This window comes from Oncorhynchus clarkii, chromosome 3, assembly GCF_045791955.1.
Source record: "Oncorhynchus clarkii lewisi isolate Uvic-CL-2024 chromosome 3, UVic_Ocla_1.0, whole genome shotgun sequence".
Lineage (NCBI taxonomy): Eukaryota > Metazoa > Chordata > Actinopteri > Salmoniformes > Salmonidae > Oncorhynchus > Oncorhynchus clarkii.
In genome coordinates this window covers 40,200,826-40,216,956 of record NC_092149.1, presented here as the reverse complement: position 1 = coordinate 40,216,956, position 16,131 = coordinate 40,200,826, and positions in this window count along the sequence as shown.

The window sequence follows — 16,131 nt, the reverse complement described above, 5'->3', positions numbered from 1 at the left end:
GATGATGGGTGCATTCTGCTTTAAATGAACAACATCCGCTGCAGATTGTCAGCTGTTAAAACCTCAGTTTTGAGTTCTCCTTCAATGATTTGAGGGCAATCACTTACCGAAACTGTCTTGTTCACTTTTACTAGCTGTAAAACCATGTCTTCCGAGTTGTAAAGGGGTGGCCAGCCACTATCCCATTGACTATATACAGTAAGTTTCTTATTGTTCTATTTAGGATATCATAACCCAGTTACACTACTACTTTTAAGTAACAAGCCATAATCAAGGGATATTAACTGAGTAAACCAAACATTATGAACAGCCTCAATTTGTTGGGGCATGGACTCTACAAGGTGTCTAAAGCGTTCTACAAGAATGCTGGCCCATATTGCTTCCAATGCTTTCCACAGTTGTGTCAAGTTGGCTGGATGTCCTTTGGGTGGTGGACCATTCTTGATACACACAGGAAACTGTTGAGCGTGAAAAACCAAGCATCATTGCAGATCCTGACACAAACTGGTGCATCTGGCGCCTATTACCATACCCCATTCAAAGGCATTTACATTTGATGTCTTGCCCATTCAACCTCTGAATGGCACACATACACAATCAATGTCTCAAATGTCCCAAGGCTTAAAAATCCTTCTTTAACCTGTCTCCTCCACTTCATCTACACTGATTGAAATGGATTTAACAGTGACATCAATAAGGGATCATATATTTCACCTGGTGAGTCTATGTCATGGAAAGAGCAGGTATTCTTAATGTTTTGTATACTCAGTATATGTCATTTGAAAATGCAAACAAAATTGCCTTGAACTTCTCACGTAATAACATTTTAAAAAACAAAAAAAAGTTTGTAGAGTTTAGTTTGCTGTTAGATACTACTGACAAATGCTTTATTACTTACCAATGTCGCCAAATACCTTCAGAAGTCTACTCTGGTAGAGTGAGCACTAATGGCCATCTCTCCGCCTCCAGTGCCATTCAAAAGCAAACGGAAGGGTCCTTTTAAATGGACCATCCTTAAGAGGAAGAGTTTTGGTTAAGAGTGTGGGCTTGGTTTCAATGATTTAGCCGCGGCTAAAAAGCATGACCTGGTGAAAATAAGCACATTGTGGGTGAAAATATGTATCAGCTAGACAGAGAGAGACAGAGAGCAAATACATTTCGTTGGTCAGTTTAAGTGCAACTGCAAATAGTACAAATGCTTGATTAATAAGGTGATGACTGTGATCCTTTGTGGGATAAACCTCTGCGAAGGCTTCAGACACTTATCCATTTCACTTAACTTATGTTTAGAGAAATTAGTTTCTTTGTCAATTGGGCTCATGATGAAACATTGTCGATGATAATTACCTGCCAGATCTCCAGGTAGTGCACAATGTTTGTCTTTATGGGTGGCCACCACACAGTCAGAGTAAAGTATTGTCTCAGCCCCACAGTCAGTGCACCGCCATATTATCTCTGGCTCGATCCCACACAAGGAGCAGATGGATTTTACTGGGAGGGCCATGTTCTCCACAAGGATGTTGTGCAGCTGCTCCCTCATTTCTCTCCATGCAGCAACTGTTTTCCCTTTCCTCCTCTGAGCACTGGCAGTCTGGGTATTACTTGTAGCTGGACTCTGGTCCTCCCTTTGGGCCTGAGGAGGTTCCGAGACGGAGGAGCAGCACTGAGGGACAATGTGCCTCTTTCGCCTCAGAGCCTTGCCTCTCAATGGAATTTCCTTTCCCAAGATAAAGATTTTTGTTTTCCCAAATCTGAAACAAAGACAGTTATGAAGAATCAGATGAAATAGTGTCACGTCTTTCGTAATAATGGTTGGACCAAGGCGCAGCGCTCGTAGAGTACCACATATTTATTAAAGAATAAAGTGAAACTTTAGCAAAGACAAAACAAATAAAGAATAAACAATGAACCGTGACTACACCACTAACTCAAAACATAAACAATATCCCATAACCCACGGGTGGGAGAAAAAAAAATGGTACTTAAGTATGATCCCCAATTAGAGACAACGATAGCCAGCTGCCTCTAATTGGGAATCATACCAAAACCCCAACATAGAAAAAACAACCTAGAAAATATAAACTAGACTAACCCCAGAGTCACACCCTGACCTACTCCACCATAGAAAATAAATGCTCTCTATGGTCAGGACGTGACAAATAGATAGAGTTGATCACAAACTCAAGGAAAGCAAGAACCCAGAAAATTCCTGCCCACTTTCAAAAGGTATTCACCATATGTCTTTGATGTCTCACAAATCATTTGACAAGGACTATGCAACATTTAGGGCAGGGATCATCAACTAGATTCAGCAGCGGGCCAAAATGTTCTTGAGAGGATAGTCAGGGGATCGGAACATAAAACAAATATTTGTAGATTGCAAATTGACTTCAAGAAGCCTAAACAGATATAATATTTGACTAAAACGGACATTGCCCTGCATAGGGTGCCGTAGGTGTCCTTACTCTCTGTGGTCATTTAATTCCCAACCTGGCCACATTCAATCATGGCCACCTAATCATCCACCTCATTCCTAATTGGCATAAGTCACTCCTCACCTCTCCACCTGATAACTGATGTGTGGTGAGCGTTCTGGCACAAAAACGGTTGGGTAGTACACATTGATGGTGGATGAGATGAGTTTCCCCCTACTAAGTAATGTGCTTGAGTACCTCAGTTGGTAGAAAAGTGCAATTATTATTTGTACATGATCACATATGTCTCTCACATTTCCAAAATGACAGATTTCCAAAATTAAAATAAATTGGGAGATGATTACCTGGTGTTTTTACATCCAACAAGAAAGAAAAATATATATGTATAATTATAATACCAACCAAAGAAATTTGTATTTTTTTCCCTCAGAAAACCACCCTCGGGCCAAATTCGGCTGATTTAGGGTGTATTCACTTAGAATCACCGCATCCAGTAGGTGGCAGCAACAGACCTTTTGGGTTGGGAAACCCTGCTGACCACATGCACTGTAACTACTGGTGGTGCTCAGGTTCCAGCTGGTGAAAGTCAACCCCTGCAGCCTGCAGTGAAGGCCTATCCACCACCAGAGAACGATCTCATAGTCAAGATGGCGGACGGAAGACAGGGTGGTGCGACAGGTGCCGCTTCTCATTCGAATGCTGTAATTTTATCTAAACCATCAGGTGTACACCGACCCCAGCTAAGTAACTCATGCAAAGAGCAATTATGTGTTTTATCTCCAGTACTCTGCCATGATTGTCAGTTATGTAGCTGCTCTACTGATAATCTCAGTGCGTCCTTGCTAGGATGACACAAATCTATTGCCGGAGAATATCAACACCAAACACTTTGGTTCACCGTTCCACGGGAGCGGACAGTACACAGCGTAACATAATGTTCTGAATAATGGCCAAGTCTATCTCGCTCCCTATTCCACTGAACCGCTTAGGCGTAACAAACACAAGTCCAACATTTATCGGAAACTACCTATTCACTACCCTCCTGCTCTCCAGGGATGTGCAACTTAATCCTGGGCCCAACATCACCGAGCCAGCGATACGCACCGGAGTGGAAAGCGGTGGATTGCCTCGTCCACTGATCGTCGCCGCTGTGGGTGGGTGCTATTGGTCCCATGGTTTCTCTCGACTCACCTGGCTCCAGGATGGAATTTGACTCTTCAAACATACCCAAGTCGCTATATGCGATCCCTGACTCTGCTTCTGGTACGCAAGCTGTTTTAATTAGTTCCCCGTATCCAGTGCAGGCGAGAGGGATTGTTAATTGCGCTACAGAACTGCCCCTAATCAAAACGGCCTAAACCCAGCCGTCAGAAAACACAGAAAATGTAACTTTTTTCAATGTGTCAATCACTCTCGAGTCATCTGGCACCCACGAGCTAAGCCCAAGGGACTAGTGGCGGGGCACTTGAACATTCGTAGTGTCATTCCAAAAAGTGATCAAATTCAACATCTACTCACAGACTCCAACCTTGACTTCATCTGCCTCTCAGAGACATGGCTCTATAAAAACTTTCCATATGCTGCTTTGATTGTGCCTGGCTACAATGTTTTCAGGAGAGACAGGATTGAAGGAAGATGAGGGGGTGTGATGATTTACATTAAAGAACATATCCGATGTAAACAAATTGAGTGGTCATGTGATAATGAACTAGAATGGATTGGCCTGAACGTTACACTGTCTCCCCAAATGTATTTTACCCTTATTGGAATGTATAGGCCACCTTCCACCAAAAGTGTGTTTTTCAGTTTAATAACATGCTTAGGGAATGTGACTTTGGGAAAGAGGTCATCTTAATGGGAGATTTTAACATTAATTATGAAGACTAGTTTTGTAGGAAAACCCTCAAACGGATCACTAATACCTTTGACCTTACACAGCTAGTTAAAGGGCCAACCAGGGTGACTTGTTGCTCTAAAACACAGATTGATTTGGTGTTCAGTAATAAACCAAAGAGAGTGACTGGGCTATCTGATCATAATCTGACACTTATAGCCAGAAAATTGTCTAAGAGCAGGTTTTAACCTCTACTGTTAGAAAGCCGGATTAACTAAGAATACCTAAGTGTGAATTAAGCTATTTTGAAAACGCAATAAGGGAATTAACTGGAATGATCTCTTGTCCTATACAGACGTGGAAGCTGATAGCCAAGTTTTTCTATCCACAATCCAGACTACAATAAATGGTTTCCTAAAGAAAATCAAATCCAAACCTGGCCAAAAGTGCACTCTTCCTTGGCTAAATGGAGAAATCTGGCAATTGATGAAAGAACGAGATGATGCTCTAAAAATAGCCCTAAGATCCAAATTAGAGCATGACAGACGTAGGTTTACCATGTTGAGAAATAAGGTGATGAAAGAAATCAGACAGGCCAAGGCAAACTTTTTTATTAACATAATTGGTGAAGCAAAGGGAAATTCTAAACTGATCTGGAAGAATCTAAAAAAAGTTAACAGGGAAAGACCATAGTAACACTGCAAAAAGACTAGAAATGATTGTGAATAACAATCTAACACAGGATGCAGTCGAAATAGCAATAGCCTTCAATTCCACCTTAATTGACTCTGTCAGGGTACTGACACAGAACTCCCCTCCACTGGTTTCTTGGGCTCAGTGCTAGTAAATTATGCTCAACCTGTCTTCATCATAAGGGAGTTTTCTGAGTCATAGGTGAACAAGGTGATTAGCTCACTAAAGAACTCTAAAGCCAAAGATGTGTTTGGGCTGGACTCTACCTTTCTTAAAAACTACAAAGAGTCACTCATTGGCACCATTACTAAGGTCACCAACACATCTATTGGTCTCGGGGTGTTTCCAAGGGTATGGAAGTCGGCCATAATAACGGCCATCTTTAAATCAGGCGACCCTGCTGATGTGAGTAACTACAGGCCAATTAGTATACTACATGTGGTGTCAAAGGTTGTTGAAAAGTGTGTAGCAGAACAACTGATTGCCCACCTCAACAACAGCCCCTTCACATTACACTCCATGCAGTTTGGCTTCAGAGCGAAACACTCCACAGAAACGGCCAACTGCTTTCTTCTGGAAAATGTGAAGTCCAAGATGGACAAAGGGGGCGTTGTTGAGGCTGTGTTTCTGGACGTAAGGAAGGCTTTTGATACTGTTAACCATTAGATTCTCATCACAAAATTGTCCAAGTTCAACTTTTCCCCTGATGCCTTGAGATGGATGAAATCATACCTTCAAGGCAGCTAACACATGCTTGCTCTATGCTGCTACTGGTGAGAAAGGACAATTTTTTTCTCCTCTCTGTTCCGCCATCTGCTGATTCCCCATTTTCTCCAAGCAGAGCAGGCAGGCCTGTTGCCCTAGCGACTCCAGACTCGACACAGACACAGCGTGTACACATGCTGCTCCAGAGCCAGTAATGTTCTTCCTTCGGACAAGCATTCATCAAAACTTTGTTCATTTAAACAATGTCTCTCATTCGCATTCTCTTGAAAATGTCCAAAAAGGACATTCAGAGGCTCCTGGGGTACCCTCCTGTTGGCCACTATTTATCATACCCTTAGAGTACAGTCCAGTAGTGTGAAGGGTTATGTTGGGCTAGTACTGGCACCGCTGAGCTGGTTCTAGCACCGCTGGTCTGAACTGGGCTCGTTCTGGCACCGCTGGACTGAGCGGGTTCTGGAACTGCTGTGCCAAGCTGGTTCTGTCAGCGCATGGGCTGAGCTGGAATGGTTTAGGAACCGCTGGACTGGTTCTGGCACCACTGGGGTCAGCTGGGCTGGTTCTGGCATCACCGGTCTGGATATAGCGCCACTGGGCTCAGACGTGTTTGTAGGGGCTGGAGATGTCGGTGTCTGGCTAAACTGAGATTAGATGGTACTCCTCTCTCTCCTTGGATAGCGGGGAGGTGAGGGGGCTCTGTTGCTGGGCTGGTATGATTGTGGTACTATGCCTAACGTGGCATCCTTCAGGTCCTTGGCAAAGATTCTGAGTCCCTCATGGTCCAGGTGTTCATGGTCGTATAAGTGCTCACATGTCAGGGTGTGGTGGTAAGAGATGTTGACATTTGGTGGTGAGGCAGTCTATGGAGATTTATTTTTGTTAACCTTGTGGATAATCTGCTAGGGGAGATCTTTCCTTGGTAGAAAGGTTGATATAATAATGTTTGGCCTTGGGAACAGAGTGTGTGCTTTCTCTGACACTTTTCTCACAACCTCAGCCACTCTTTCTCCTTTTGTGTGCAGGTCATTTGTCCCAGTATGTATGATAAGACTGTCAGGATTTTACAGCTTGGCTTGATAGAGCAGTTGTAGTACACTGTCAGTAGTAGGACACCAGAATTTAGCTGCCTGGTGTCTGGGGAATAGTCTCCAATCTTCTAGATACTTTGCATTAGTCTATCAGAAATGCCGTTTTTCTGAGATCTCCTGGGTTGAACTGGATTCTGTCCCCTGTCCTCTGGAGGTGTATTAGGCTGAACATGGTCAGACTGCTGGGGTCAGGGTAGGCTGTGGCAGGCTCGGAGAGTGGCAGATCAGGGTAGGCTGTGGCAGGCTGGGAGGTTGACAGGTCAAGGTTGACCCTAAGAGGCTTAGAGGCTTGTAGTAGATGGGGTGAAGGCTGCACTGGGCTCAAGGGTATCTACGCTTCCACCTGGCTGATGGGGCTGCTCTGTTGATGGCATGGTTAGAAGCTGCTGACCGAGGGAATCGATGTCCTTCTCTCTGCTGAAGCTCCACCTTTACACACAGCTCCTCTTGGAGGGCATTATTGGACTGCGTCATTTGTTCATTGTTCAGTCTTAACTGTCCTATTGAAGCACAGATATCCTCCCGGAAATGCCTGAATTATTCTATCAGCGTCTGGACATTGTGTCACACTCTTGTTTTTTGCTCTCCCTTGTTTAATCTCGCTCGCTCTCTCACGCATACCTACACACACGATAACAGGCAGAGAGCAGTGGAAAAGACTGTCTATTGAAATTCATATGAGGACGCATGCATATTCCTTTGACCCTTTGGCGTTGGGGCATTAGTCATTTGGACTGCGGAAACCATGAATAAAGAATGCAATGGGTGAATGGGTGCAGGGCCAGCGAGACAGGCTGGTTGGCTAAATACAGCGGACAGTTTGACGTCTCTCTCACAAGCAGCTAGGGAGGAGGAATGGGGTGATGCAGCACCCTTTAGTGTTGGCATATCATATTCTCCACATAACTTTTACTATTTTCCAATCTTAACTGTTGCCTTTGACTCCCAGAGGTATGGAATTTCAAGGGCCAGACTCTGTTGATGTTCAGGGGGGGTCAGAGTGCCTTATTTCTTTTAGACAATGACAGGGGGCACAGCTGACAGATATGTAATGGTTTCATAGGAAGGCTATGATCTTATAGTGGTCAGCCTGGAGCAGTATACAAAACACATTTACAGGGATAGAATACTATTTCAGACTCAGCTTTTTGCAGGTTAAACATACAGGGGAGGCCACACTGCTAATGTATCTGCCTGATCTTCTATTCCAACGTATGTGTATAATGCACCTGAACTCCCTTGAGGGAATTGGTCACTAAATGCTGTGTAGAAATACCAGGTGTTATGACCATATACTGTCACGGTGTCACTGTATCATACAATCTGATGGACGTTACAGACAACATAACAATTGCCATTATGTTTTTCCACAACACCACAAAATGGATTTGCATGTACATAAGCTTTCCTTGGGATTTTTGCATTCCACCTAAAAACAGCAAAGCAAATCTCTTTTTAGGTGCCAAGCTCAGTAACTTGACCATATTGGCATGATCTGCTGAAACTTTTATCACTTGAAACAGTATCCTCTCCGAAACACTCAAACGCACACCTTCTCTCTTTCAAAGGGGTAGATCAGCTTTAATATTGCAGATAGATTGTGTCTTCTATCAAAGTAATTGTCCGCATTATTTCCAATCCCCCATATATTTTTTTTGTGTAAATATATACACACTACCGGTCATAAGTTTTATAACACCTGCTCATTCGAGGGTTTTTCTTTATTTTTTACTATTTTCTACATTGTAGAATAATAGTGACGACATCAAAACTATGAAATAACACACATGGAATCATGGAGTAACAGAAAAAGTGTTCAACAAATCAAAGTGTATTTAACATTTGAGATTCTTCAAATAGCCACCCTTTGCCTTGATGACAGCTTTGCACACTCTTGACATTCTCTCAACCAGCTTCACCGTGAATGTTTTTCCAACCGTCTTGAAAGAGTTTGCACATATGCTGAGCACTTGTTGGCTTCTTTTCCTTCTCTCTGCGGTCCGACTCATCCCAAACCATCTCAATTTGGTTGAGGTCGGGGGATTGTGGAGGCCAGGCCATCTGATGCAGCACTCCATCACTCTCCTTCATGGTAAAATAGCCATTACACAACCTGGAGGTGTGTTGGGTCATTGTCCTGTTGAAAAACAAATGATAGTCCCACTAAGCCCAAACCAGATGGGATGGCATATCGCTGCAGAATGCTTAACCATGCTGGTTAAGTGTGCCTTTAATTCCAAATACATCACAGACATTGTCAGAAGCAAAGCACAACCACACCTCCTCCTCTATACTTCACGGTGGGAACCACACATGTTGACATCATCCGTTCACCTACTCTGCGTCTCACAAAGACATGGCGGATGGAACCAAAAATCTCAAATTTGGACTCATAAGACCAAATGTCAGATTTCCACCAGTCTAAGGTTCATTGCTCGCATTTCTTGGCCCAAGCAAGTCTCTTATTATTATTGTGTCCTTTAGTAGTGGTTTCTTTGCAGCTATTTGACCATGAAGGCCTGATTCAAACAGTCTCATCTGAACAGTTGATGTTGAGATGTGTATGTTACTTGAACACTGTAAAACATTTATTTCGGCTGCAATTTCTTAGGCTGTTACTCTAATGAACATATCCTCTGCAGCAGAGGTAACTCTGGGTTGTCCTTTCCTATGGCGGTCCTCATGAGAGCCAGTTTCATCATAGCACTTGATGGATTTTGTGACTGCTCTTGAATAAACTTTCAAAGTTCTTAAAATGTTCTGCATTGACTGACATTCATGTCTTAAAGTAATGATGGACTGTCGTTTCTCTTTGCTTATTTGAGCTGTTCTTGCCATCATATGGACTTGGTCATTTACCAAATAGGGCTATCTTCTGTATACCACCCTACCTTGTCACAACACAACTGATTGGCTCAAACACATTAAGAAGGAAAGAAATTCCACAAATTAACTTTTACCAAGGCACACCTGTTAATTGAAATGCATTCCAGGGGACTATGTTATGAAGCTGGTTGAGAGAATGTCAAGAGTGTGCAAAGCTGTCATCAAGGCAAAGAGTGGCTACTTTGAAGAATCTCAAATATAAAATGTATTTTTGATTTGTTTAACACTTTTTTGGTAACTACATGATTCCATATGTGTTATTTCATAGTTGTAATGTCTTCACTATTATTCTACACTGTAGAAAATAGTAAAAATAAAGAAAAACCCTTGAATGAGTAGGTATTCTAAAACTTTTGACCGGTAGTGTGTATATGTGTGGGCTCCCACGTGGTGCAGCTGTCTAAGGCACTGCATCCCAGTGCTAGAAGCGTCACTACAAACAACCTGGTCCGAATCCAGGCTGTATCACAACTGGCCGTGATTGGGAGTCCCATAGTTGGCGCACAGTTGGCCCAGCGTCGTCCGGGTTTGGCCGGTGTAGGCCGTCATTGTATATAAGAATTTGTTTAACTGACTTGCATAGTTAAATAAAGGTTATAAAAAAACATTTAAAAAAGTGTATGTATATATTTGTATGCCGCAAGCTAGCTAAGCTTTAGATTGACTCTGAAAGCCAACTCTTGCCACAGTTTTGCAATCCATACTCACGCTGCGGAAAGCAGTGGATATGCTTACTTTTTTTTGTCATACCTTCTTGTACCTTTTTGCTATGTCATCTGGGGTTTTGGCTGTTAACATAAAGAACATAAAGCAATTTATTAATATGCTTGCTGAAATCTGAACACAATAGCATTTATTCTAAACATTCATATTTATATATTTCCTTCTGCCATAACTCAAGTAAAGCTTAAGCTAGAAAACCAAATCAACTTCAGCATGTACAGTACAGAATGATTGAGGATGTTTAACTAGAAAACATAACACTTGTCCTTAAGTTGATGTTATATAGTAATTGCATAGTAATGTTCTTAGTAACAACAATGTTGGTAAATAGTAATTGTAATGTAATTACAGTTTGGTGACACCTGTTATCACAGGCTCCCTCCCCCTGAGTCCTCCCTCGTGCGCAGAACAAGCTGTTCAAATGGTTATATAATTAGCAGTCAGCCAACCATCCTGCCCATGTGCATTATGCCCAAAACGTGCCCTCAAAGACAAGGTTCCATGCTAAAATATCCACAAAAGAAACAACGTAGGTCACTTACTCACTTTTCCCTAAGCAGTTGAAATTTCCCAAAAGAAAAAAATATATTGTGTTTTAACCTCTTAAAGCTAGGGGGCAGAATTTTGAATAGCGTGCCCAATTTCAACTTCCTGCTACTCATGCCAAGAATATAAGATATGCATATTATTCATAGATTTGGATAGAAAACACTGACGTTTCTAAAACTGTTTGATTCATGTCTGTGAGTATAACAGAACTTATGTAGCAGAAAAGAGGACTAACTGTTCATAATTCCCCCCCCCCTCTCTGTTCCCTATATTGTCTTTGCCATGGGATATTTCATAGGAACCTATTTTCAGGTCCTAGCCTAAAACCCCAAACAGTAAGCAATGCAGGTGTAGAAGCATGGTGGCTAGGAAAAACTCCCTAGAAAGGCCAGAACCTAGGAAGAAACCTAGAGGGGATCCAGGCTATGAGGGGTGGCCAGTCCACCTCTGGCTGTGCCGGGTGGAGATTATAACAGAACATGGCCAAGATGTTCAAATGTTCATAGATGACCAACAGGGTCAAATAATAATAATCACAGTGGTTGTCGAGGGTGCAACATGTCAGCAACTCAGGAGTAAATGTCAGTTGGCTTTTCGTAGCCGATCACATTCAGAGTATCTCTACCACTCCTGCTGTCTCGAGAGAGTTGAAAACAGCAGGTCTGGGACAGGTAGCACATCCGATGAACAGGTCAGGATTCCATAGCCGCAGGCAGAACAGTTGAAACTGGAGCAGCAGCACGGACAGGTGGACTGGGGACAGCAAGAAGTCATCAGGCCAGGTAGTCCTGAGGCATGGTCCTAGGGCTCAGGTCCTCCGATAAGACAGGATAAATACTCCAGGTATAACAGACTGACCCTAGCCCCCTGACACATAAACTACTGCAGCATAAATACTGGAGGCTGAGTCAGGAGGGGTCGGGAGACACTGTGGCCCCATCCGACAATACCCCCAGACATGGCCAAACAGGCAGGATATTACCCCACCCACTTTGCCAAAGCACAGCCCCCACACCACTAGAGGGATATCTTCAACCATCAACTTACCATCCTGAGACAAGGCCAAGTATAGCCTACAAAGTTCTCAGGAGAATACATTTTACCGAACCCTGCTCTCTGCGCCTGATTCCAACCCACCACTCCTCGTAGGGAACGACAGAATCCCGCACCTGAACATGGAATCAGCAGGAGCAGGGTCCTCCATCATACCAGCGTTCTTCATAGGATTGGTTCGGCCATGGACCAAATGATGGAGAGGATGGATCGATTTGAGAGGAGTGGCCTTCCCACCTCATCTCCAGCACCCCCTCCTTCAGCACCTCCTGTTCCTGTTACCGCATCTGGCTCCGGGGCTCTTCGGCTGACGCTCCCACGGGAGTATGATGGAACGGCGGCTGGGTGCCAGGGTTTCCTTCTACAACTGGAACTGTACCTGGCTACCGTGCGTCCTGCTCCCTCCGGAGAGGAGGGCGTGAGCACCCTCGTCTCCTGTTTGACTGGGCGAGCTCTCGAGTGGGCCAACGCAGTGTGGAAAGGTCCGGACTTTGGAGAGGGATCATTACCCCGAGTTCACCCGCCGATTCCGAGCTGTGTTTGACCATCCACCAGAGGGTCGTGCTGCGGGTGAACAGCTGTTCCACCTGCGTCAGGAGACGAGGAGAGCGCTGGACTTTGCCCTGGACTTCAGGACCTTGGCCGCAGGAGCAGTGTGGAACAACAGGGCCCTGATAGATCATTTCCGATGCAGTCTCAGGGAGGACGTCCGCAGGGAGCTAGCATGTCGGGACACCACCCTCACACTGGACGAACTCATTGACATGGCTATCCGTCTCGACAACCTGCTGGCTGCCCGCGGGCGTTCGGATCAGGTCCTGTCGTTTCCACTTCCCAGCCCTCCTGCCCCTATCCCTATGGATTTAGGAGGGGTGGCTTCGAGGGGGACCGGAGGAGGAGTGTCCTCCTGCACCAGTTGTGGCCGGCGAGGGCACACAGCCGACCGGTGCTGGAGGAACTCGTCTGGGAGTCGGGAGGGCAGGCGGAGCACTACTCGATCACCCCAGGTGAGTAAGCACCAGACTCACCCAGAGCTTCCTGTCGGTCATATGTATGTGTTAACTTCTTTCCCTGGGTTTCTTCCCTCTCTATAGCATAAGGCGCTAGTCGATTCAGGCGCAGCTGGGAATTTCATGGATCGTGGGCTCGCGTCAAGGCTAGGGATTCCCCTAGTGTCGTTAGACCTACCTTTCCCCGTGCACTCCTTAGATAGCCGACCATTAGGGTCAGGAGTAGTTAGGGAGGCTACGGTGCCGCTGGACATGGTAACGCAGGGGGGTCATAAGGAGCAGATTAGTCTGTTCCTTATAGATTCACCTGCGTTATCAGTGGTGTTGGGAATTCCCTGGCTAGCTCAACACAACCTGGTGATTTCCTGGCGACAGGGGGCTCTTAAGGGGTGGTCAATGGAGTGTTCAGGCAGGTGTATAGGAGTTGCCGTTGCTGCGACTACGGTGGAGAGTCCAGATCAGGTTTCCACCGTGCGCATTCCCTCTGAATATGCCGATTTGGCTATCGCCTTCAGTAAAAAGAGGGTGACCCAATTACCACCCCATCGTCGAGGGGACTGCGCGATAAACCTTCTGGAGAACGCTGCACTTCCTAGGAGTCACGTGTATCCATTGTCCCAGGAGGAGACAGTAGCGATGGAAACATATGTTGCTGAATCGCTGGGACAAGGGTACATTCGGCCCTCCGCATCACCCGTCTCCTCAAGCTTATTTTTTGTGAAGAAGAAGGATGGAGGTCTGCGTCCGTGCATTGATTATAGAGGTCTAAATTCCATCACAGTGGGGTTTAGTTACCCACTACCTCTCATCGCTACGGCGGTGGAATCATTTCACGGGGCGCGCTTCTTCACAAAACTGGACCTGAGGAGTGCGTATAATCTGGGACGTATCCGGGGAGGAGATGAGTGGAAAACCGCATTTAGTACTACATCTGGTCATTATGAGTACCGCTATATGGGTTGAAGAATGCTCCAGCCGTCTTCCAATCCTACGTAGATGAGATTCTCCGAGACCTGCTCGGGCAGGGAGTGGTAGTGTACATCGATGACATCTTGATCTATTCTGCCACACGCGCGGCGCATGTGTCTCTGGTGCGTAAGGTACTTGGGCGACTGCTGGAGCATGACCTGTATTGCAAGGCGGAGAAATGTGAGTTTTTCAAACAGGCCGTTTCCTTCCTGGGTTATCGTATTTCCACCTCGGGGGGGGGGGGTGATGGAGGATGACCGCGTAATTTGCCGACTCCGACCACGGTGAAAGAAGTGCAGCGGTTTTTAGGGTTTGCCAATTACTACCGCAGGTTTATCCGGGGTTTTGGTCAGGTGGCTGCTCCCATCACCTCACTGCTGAAGGGAGGACCGGTGCGCTTGCGTTGGTCAGCAGAGGCGGGCAGAGCTTTCAGTCATTTAAAGGAGCTGTTCACCAACGCGCCCGTGTTGGCGCATCCGGACCCCTCTTAGTGGAGGTGGACGCGTCCGAGGCGGGGGTCGGGGCCGTGCTGTCCCAGCGCTCGGGCGTGCCACCGAAGCTCCGCCCTTGTGCCTTCTTTTCGAGAAAGCTCGGTCCAGTGGAGCTATGACATGGGGGACCTGGAGTTTTTTAGCTGTAGTCAAGGCTCTGAAGGTGTGGAGACATTGGCTTGAGGGGGCGAAACACCCTTTTCTCATCTGGACTGACCATCGTAATCTCGAGTATATCCGGGCAGCGAGGAGACTAAATCCACATCAAGCTAGATGGGCCATGTTTTTCACCAGGTTCCGGTTAACCATCTCATACCGGCCAGGCTCCCAAAACACCAAAGCCAACGCGCTGTCCCGCCTCTATGATACCGAGGAGCGGTCCGTTGAGCCAACTCCCATCATTCCACCTTCATGTCTCGTGGCACAGGTAGTATGGGAGGTGGACGCGGAGATAGAGAGGGCCTCACGGTTAGAGCCGGCCCCCCCTAACTGTCCAGCGGGGGCTCAGTACGTGCCGAGGGGGGTCCGGGATAAGCTGACCCGGTGGGCTCATACTCTCCCCTCCTCGGGTCATCCTGGCATCGAGAGGACAGTGCGGAGTCTTAGAGGGAGATACTGGTGGCCCACGCTGGCTAAGGACGTGAGATTTTATGTCTCCTCCTGCTCAGTGTGCGCTCAGAGCAAGGCTCCTCGGCACTTGCCTAGAGGGAAGTTACAACCCCTCCCCGTTCCACAACGGCCGTGGACACAGTGATCGGTGGACTTTCTTACCGACCTTCCCCCGTCCCAGGGAAGTACTACGATCCTGGTCGTTGTGGATCGGTTTTCTAAGTCCTGTCGTCTCATCCCGTTGCCCGGTCTCCCTACGGCCCTGCAGACTGTGGAGGCCTTGTTTACCCATGTCTTCCGGCACTATGGGGTGCCTGAGGACATTGTTTCTGATCGGGGTCCCCAATTCACGTCCAGAGTGTGGAGGGCGTTTATGGAGAGACTGGAGGTCTCGGTCAGCTTAACCTCAGGTTTTCACCCTGAGAGTAATGGGCAGGTGGGGCGCGTAAACCAGGATGTGGGCAGGTTTCTGCGGTCCTATTGCCGGGACCGGCCTGGTGAGTGGGCAAGGTATGTTCCTTGGGCTGAGCTCGCTCAGAACTCCCTACGCCACTCCTCAACTAACTTGTCCCCTTTTGAGTGTGTGTTAGGTTACCAGCCGGTCCTGGCCCAATGGCATCAGAGCCAGACCGAGGCTCCTGCGGTTGAGGAATGGGTACAGCGCTCCAAGGACACCTGGAAAGCCATCCAGGACTCGCTAAGGTTAGCGGGAGAATATCAGAAGAGGAGCACTGACCAGCACCGCAGTGAGGCCCCCGTGTTTGCACCGGAGGACAGGGTCTGGCTCTCGACCCGAAACCTGCCCCTCCGCCTGCCCTGTCGGAAGCTGGGGCCGCAGTGTGTGGGGCCGTTCAAAGTCCTGAAGAGAATAAACGAGGTGTGTTACAGGTTACAACTTCCTAGGTATTACCATATTAAACCCTCGTTTCATGTGTCTCTCCTCAGGCTGGTGGTGGCTGGTCCCCTGCAAGAAGGTGAGGTGCCTGAGGTCCCTCCGCCCCTTCTGGACATCGAGGGGTCCTCGGCGTACACGGTTCGCGGCATTCTGGATTCGAGACGCCGGGTGGG